Raw genomic sequence first — 6,249 nt, forward strand, 5'->3', positions numbered from 1 at the left:
ACTTAATTATGAACCTAATGCAACTTGAACGGGTCAAATCGGAGTTAAAACAGAAAAGTTATGGCCTAAACAAATCTAGTGGCAAAACTGTAAATAGCTGAAAATGTATTTTCAATCTAACCGAAACACAGTACGCTTTCAAAAGAAGAAAACAAAATTCGGAAAGACGCAGTGGACCGCGGGTTAAGTCCCAAATATTTATAAGGGGTTTTTGTAAATCTAACTGCGAAGGGGTAACTTTGATCTTGGGCAACTGGATTAGAGATGGGCGGCCGTGATTGGATCGGGCGGGTGAAGGTGGCCGGCGGTGAGGTGGGTGACGGCGGCGCCATGGCCGGAGGAAGGAGAGCTCGTCAGCAACATTAGTTCTCGGCCTACAGAGCACGATTTTTTCGAACGGGAAAGTCCGAGAGAGAGGGGGCGACAGCGGTCTCACCTAGGGGTACCTTGGCGGCGGAGGAAGAGCAAGGCGGGCGCGGGGCTCGACGGGGCGGCGGCGGCACTCCAAGCTTGCGGCGGCGCTAGGGTTGGCTACCACGGCTCAAGTAGGGCGGCGCTTGCTATCGGGTTGGATGCGGCGCAGGCTCGGGCGACTATTTAAGGGGCATGGAGGCGTGGGCGGCACGGCACTGTGGCGTAGCGGAGACGAAGTCGGTCGGCGGCGATGGTCTCCAGCACGGTTACGGCGCGAGGAAGAAGACCTGACGGGCGGGCCCGGCGCGTCAGCGGGGTAAAGAGAGGACGCGCGCGCGGCGCGACTTGGGCCAGCGCTCGGCTGGGCCTTGCGGAGCGGACGCGGAAAATGGTCCAGCGCGGAGCGGGCGCGGGAGAGAGGCCGAGCTGGGCCAGCGGGAGGCGCAAGCCGAGTGGGCCAAAAGCGGGGGAAACGGGCCAACAGGCCAAATAGAAAGAAAGAAGAAGAATTCCTTTTCTTTTTCTTTCCTAATTTTCACCCAAATTTTTGAATGCAAATTCAAATCATTTTGAAATGTAATTTCAAACCACACAATACAAGAAAACGACATGCAGTAGCATGAATGCATATCATGTATGTTAACCTATATTTGATTTTAATTTGATAAAATTTATTATTTTCCTAAATTCAAATGCCCCCAAAAATACATAATTAATAATTTTCTCCTATTTCAAAAATATGCAAATTTTAAGGTGTTACAACTAATAACTAATCATAGGCGTAGTATATATTTTACTTTACTATATGACATCGCCACATATATCGGTCCTTTGGTATAGTTCTCCCAGTACTCAGTTGGATGGATTTTCTCAGAACGTCGGACTCGGTTTTTCTCCTAAAATAAAAAAGAGATGATTTTCTATTTTTAATCTATAATGGTCGGTTGGATGGATTGTCTCAGAACGTCAGACTCGGTTTTTCTCCTAAAAAAGAGATAGATGTCTTTTTTTTAATCAGTAATGACAGAGGTGGGTAATTTTCTAGATAACAAAAAAGATCCAATGGTCATTGGTGTTTACAAACTTACAATTTGATGGCCAGATGTTTCTAATTAACATGAGAATTTCTAGCATTTATCTTTTTTCTTAGTGCATCCAGTGAGAATTAACGTGGAGCCTCCGTTGGGGCCTCCAATTAGTAATAGTAAGATGTTCGTGAATCCCCACCGCTTGATATAGTCTAAAAATTATATAAAAATGAGGTTGAATAAGTTGGAGAAGTTAGCGATGCAATGGAAGAATTCCCTTTTTTTGCGAATTGAATTCCCTATTATTTAGGTCACCACAAAACGCGTCCGACTGACTTGTTAAGGTGCCAAGTCTAGCAGCAGTTGCAGCAGTCCATAATCTCACGAGCCACAGGATCCTATCTAGATCGTGTGTTCTAGCTAAAGTTACAACAAGAGAAGATTGGACCAAGTTGTACATGTGGTGGTCACATACTTATTGTTAATTGTAGTTGTAGTCCAATTTGTTGGCTTGACATATATAGGGAACTTGACTCAGTTTCACGCGCACAATGATAGTAACAGTTCTGGAATAAATTACAAAATGCACCTATATCGATAGTTGTTTGGTGGCAGTTGTATTTAATTTGCCATGATGTGACTTGTCGAGCGACAATTCAGGAATTAATCGGTGAGAGAGACAATGAACTTGGATGCATGCATGCACGGTGTCCGACATGGATCCGTGCTTCGTTAATCCTCTTGGACAGACACGTCACAATGTGGCCATTGTCACCCCCACGCTACTGTCTGATACTTGCATTGTTCAGCAATTGGTCGAATGGGTTCACTGTACTATTGGTGCCCTGCGGTCGTGGTACTGCACAAGGGAATTTTCCTACGTGACTGAGTTCACGTCCGACGAAGATGCCCATGTTAGGATCGATGTGTGTACCTCTGTAACCGTAGGATCGGGAAAACTCCTTTGCGTTTCTCCTTGCGGCACAGCAACGTAGACGCCGGTGCCGCGGTGTAGTAGGAGTCGTCCAGCGCGGTGGAGATGAAGTCCAGTGACGCCGGCGGTGTCCTGCAGGGCGAGGCAGAGGTGGCGGGCTCATCCCGTCGCTGGCAGCACGTCTCTGTAAATCGGATTAGGGTTGCTGTAGGTGGGAGTGGCGGCTCACGGCGAACCTCGTAGTCTGAGCCCTCGCCCCCACCTTCCTTTTAAATGTGCTGTGCGACAGGGGCCCACCAACCGGATTAGGGTTGGGCTCCCCCGATCAGTGAGCAGAGATAAGGGCCCAATAGGCCGTTGGGCCTATTGGTGGAGATCAACTAACATTCTCCCCCTTGATCTCATTCCATCTTTCACTTTCATATCATTTGCTTTTGTTCATTCCATTACAGATTAGCTCATAGAGCATGTCTCATCGTCACGGTCCATTGCCGATAGACTTAACAGCTACAACTCACTACTCTGTTCTGAAATAGATATTTATCTTTGGGCCTTCTTTTGTCCAGAAATATTTTAGGCTTTCCCTTAAACCCACGCTAGCTACATGTTCTCTGAACACCATGTCCTCTGAACATGTTGGGTGGTAAGCCTTTTGTAAGCGGATCCGCGAGCATCCTTTCTGTTCTTATATGCTCAAGACTTATGACTTGATCCCGGACTTAATCTTTCACAACATAATACTCTATGTCAATGTGTTTGGCAGCACCACTTGACTTATGTTGTGAGCATACTGTACTGCCAGATTATAATCGCAGTATTACTTTAAGTGGTCTATAGATGTCGTCAACCACCTTCAAACCGGGTATGAATTTTGTTAGTTAGTTCACCTACCCGTTGCCTCATAACACGCTACAAACCGTCATACATTGTGGACGATGTAGTGACAGTTTGCTTTGAGCTTTTCCATGAAATAGCTCCCCTTTGCGAGATGATAGAAAATCCACGTCTGGATATGCATTCACTCTCGCATAATCAGAATCTGAATATCCCACCATGTGGAGTCAATCAGATCTTCTATACGTCATCATGAGACCTTTCATTCCTTGCAAATAATGCAAGACTTTCTTTACTAATTTCAGTGTTCTATTCCAGAATTGCTCTGGAATCTGCCAAGTAAAACCCGGTAACAAATGCCAAGTCAGGGCGTGTACATACTTGAGCATGTTGCAAGCTTCCGACAGCTGAAGCATATGGAACCACTTTTACTTTATCGATTGAGCTCATATTGGTTCCTGGGGTATTGAAAATCCCCATATCTGTCGCCCTTGACTATAGGAGCAGGTGAGGGACTACATTTGTGCATACTGAATTTCTTTAAGATCTTTTTCATGTATGCCTTTTGTGACAGTCATTATACCCTTTTCTTCTATGTCGGTGAATCTCGATCCCTAGAACGAACGAGGCTTCCTCAAGATCTTTCATATCAAGTTTTGAGAACAAAACTTCTTTGTCTCCTGTAGTAGACTGACATCACTACTAGCAAGTAAGATATCATTTACATACAGGATAAGGAAGATAAACTTCCCAATCTTAAACTTTGCATAGACACAATTGTCCTCTACATTCTCTTTAAAACCCAAAATTCTTTATTGACCGATCAAACTTCAAGTACCACTGTCTTGAAGCTTGCTTTAATTCATATATGGATTTCTTTAGGCTGTATCCCATTCGTTCTTTTCCTTCCATGACAAAACCTTTCGGTTGTGCCATGTAAATATTTTCCTCCAAGTCTCTGTTGAGAAATGCCGTCTTTACATCCATATGATGTCATTCTTAATCGTAATGTGCCACTAATGCCATTATGATTCTGAAGGAAACTTTACATGAGACTGGAGAAAAGATCTCATTGTAATCAATCCTTCCTCTTTGCATAAAGCCTTTTGCCACAAGTCACACTTTATATGTCTCTATATTCCCTTGAGAGTCATGTTTAGTCTTGTAGACCCATTTATAGCCTACTGTTTTGACTCTTTTAGGAATTATTTTCAAGTCCCAAACTTTATTATCATTCAATGATTTCATTTCATCTTCCATGGCCTCAAGCCACTTTGATGACTGATCATTACTCATGGCTTCTTCAAACAAGGCTTTGATAATCCTCCATTTGAAATTCTTTAGTGTTGTACACTTCATAATCAGCAGGAATAGCTGATTTTCTAACTCTTTGAGACCTTCTAGGGGCCTCCACATTTGGCACATCTTCTGTTTGAGGCTGTTGTTGCTCCCCTCATGTGTGGCAATTGGTTCTATTGGATCCTGAAGAACAGGTTTCTCATTTTCATTCATTGTTGCCACAGGTGGGATAACAACTGGTGCTGGCACCACAGTATCTAGCACTGTCGGTGCAGCTACAACAGGTAGTGAGAAAATTTGGCTCATGAATCATTGGAGTGGGCGCTTACACCCGCTTCACTTCAAGGTCAATTTCTCGAGCTACCATGCTCCCCTCATCAATTCGTCCTCTAGGAAGACAGCATGTCTCGTTTCCACAAACTTTGTATATCTCTCTGGACAGTAGAAACGAAAACCTTTTGACTTTTCTGTGTAGCCAAATAAATGACAACTTACTGTTTTGGAATATAACTTCTCAATATTTGGGTTAAACACTTTAGCCTCAGCAGGGCTCCCCCCACACACGCAAGTGGTTAAGTGAGGGTGTTCTTTCTGTCCACAACTCATACGGTGTTTTGAGCACCGACTTTCTTGATACTCTATTGAGAATATGAATGGAGGTTTTAACGCCTCCATCCACAGGCTCAACTATAAGGTGGAGTAAATTATTATACTGCCCACCATATCCATCAAGGTACGATTGATTCTTTTAGCTATTCTATTCTGTTGAGGTTCACCCGGTATAGAATACTGGGCTACTATGCTATTCTTTTAGGGTATGCCAACCGTAGTACTCTCCCATGGTCAGACCTGACTATCTTAATCTTTAATATCTTATATTTATCCAATACATCTTTTCTTTCTTTGATTGGATAAATATAGCCATAATGGGAGTAATTATCTATGAATGTTATGAACGAATCATAACCATCCACACTTTTTACAGGAAAGCTGATCACAGATGTCAGTGTGAATAATCTATAAAATTCCTGTGCTTCTTTACGTACTTTTCTTTTATGCATTCTCTGCATTGTTCTAAATCTGAGAGCTCTAATGGAGGAAGAATATCATTCTTAACTTGTCTTTCTATTCTCTCCCTCGAAATATGGCCTAAACAACATTGCCATAATTTCGACAACGCATCGTGAGTCTCTTATGCCACCACTTCAGCTGAGTAGCATATGTCTTTGAAGAGCCAGTGAACTGACTCTTTATTCTATCGAGGTACTCGGTGACCGTGTCACACTTTGGGATTTAGCCTACAATTGTAGGTTCAATCATATTCTTTATCACAGCCAAACATTTCTTGTTGGCAGTGACCCACTTTCTATGCTCAAAAGCCATAGGACTATCTTTTGGAATTCAAAATCCCTCTCTTTAGTTGCCCAAATGGCATCATTCACTTTTGTCTCCCTCATGTGTGCCACAAACTCAGTGAAACACGGTGAGGTGACTACCCAGTCCACCTCAAACAAGATGAAAAACCAGGTTAAAACCTTTCTTAACATAAAATAACATCATTTGCATGCCTTGATTTCAACGTTGGTTAAAATTAAAACATACAATTATTCTTATACACTAATTCTATATCACCGTTGGGCAGAAATAGAATTGATGCATAAATCTTTAACTTTCACAACTGTTCTTACACACTAATTCTACATCACCGTTGGGCAGAAGTAGAATTAATGCATAAATCAT

Source organism: Miscanthus floridulus, chromosome 10 (genome assembly GCF_019320115.1).
Source record: "Miscanthus floridulus cultivar M001 chromosome 10, ASM1932011v1, whole genome shotgun sequence".
NCBI classification, from domain to species: Eukaryota; Viridiplantae; Streptophyta; class Magnoliopsida; order Poales; family Poaceae; genus Miscanthus; species Miscanthus floridulus.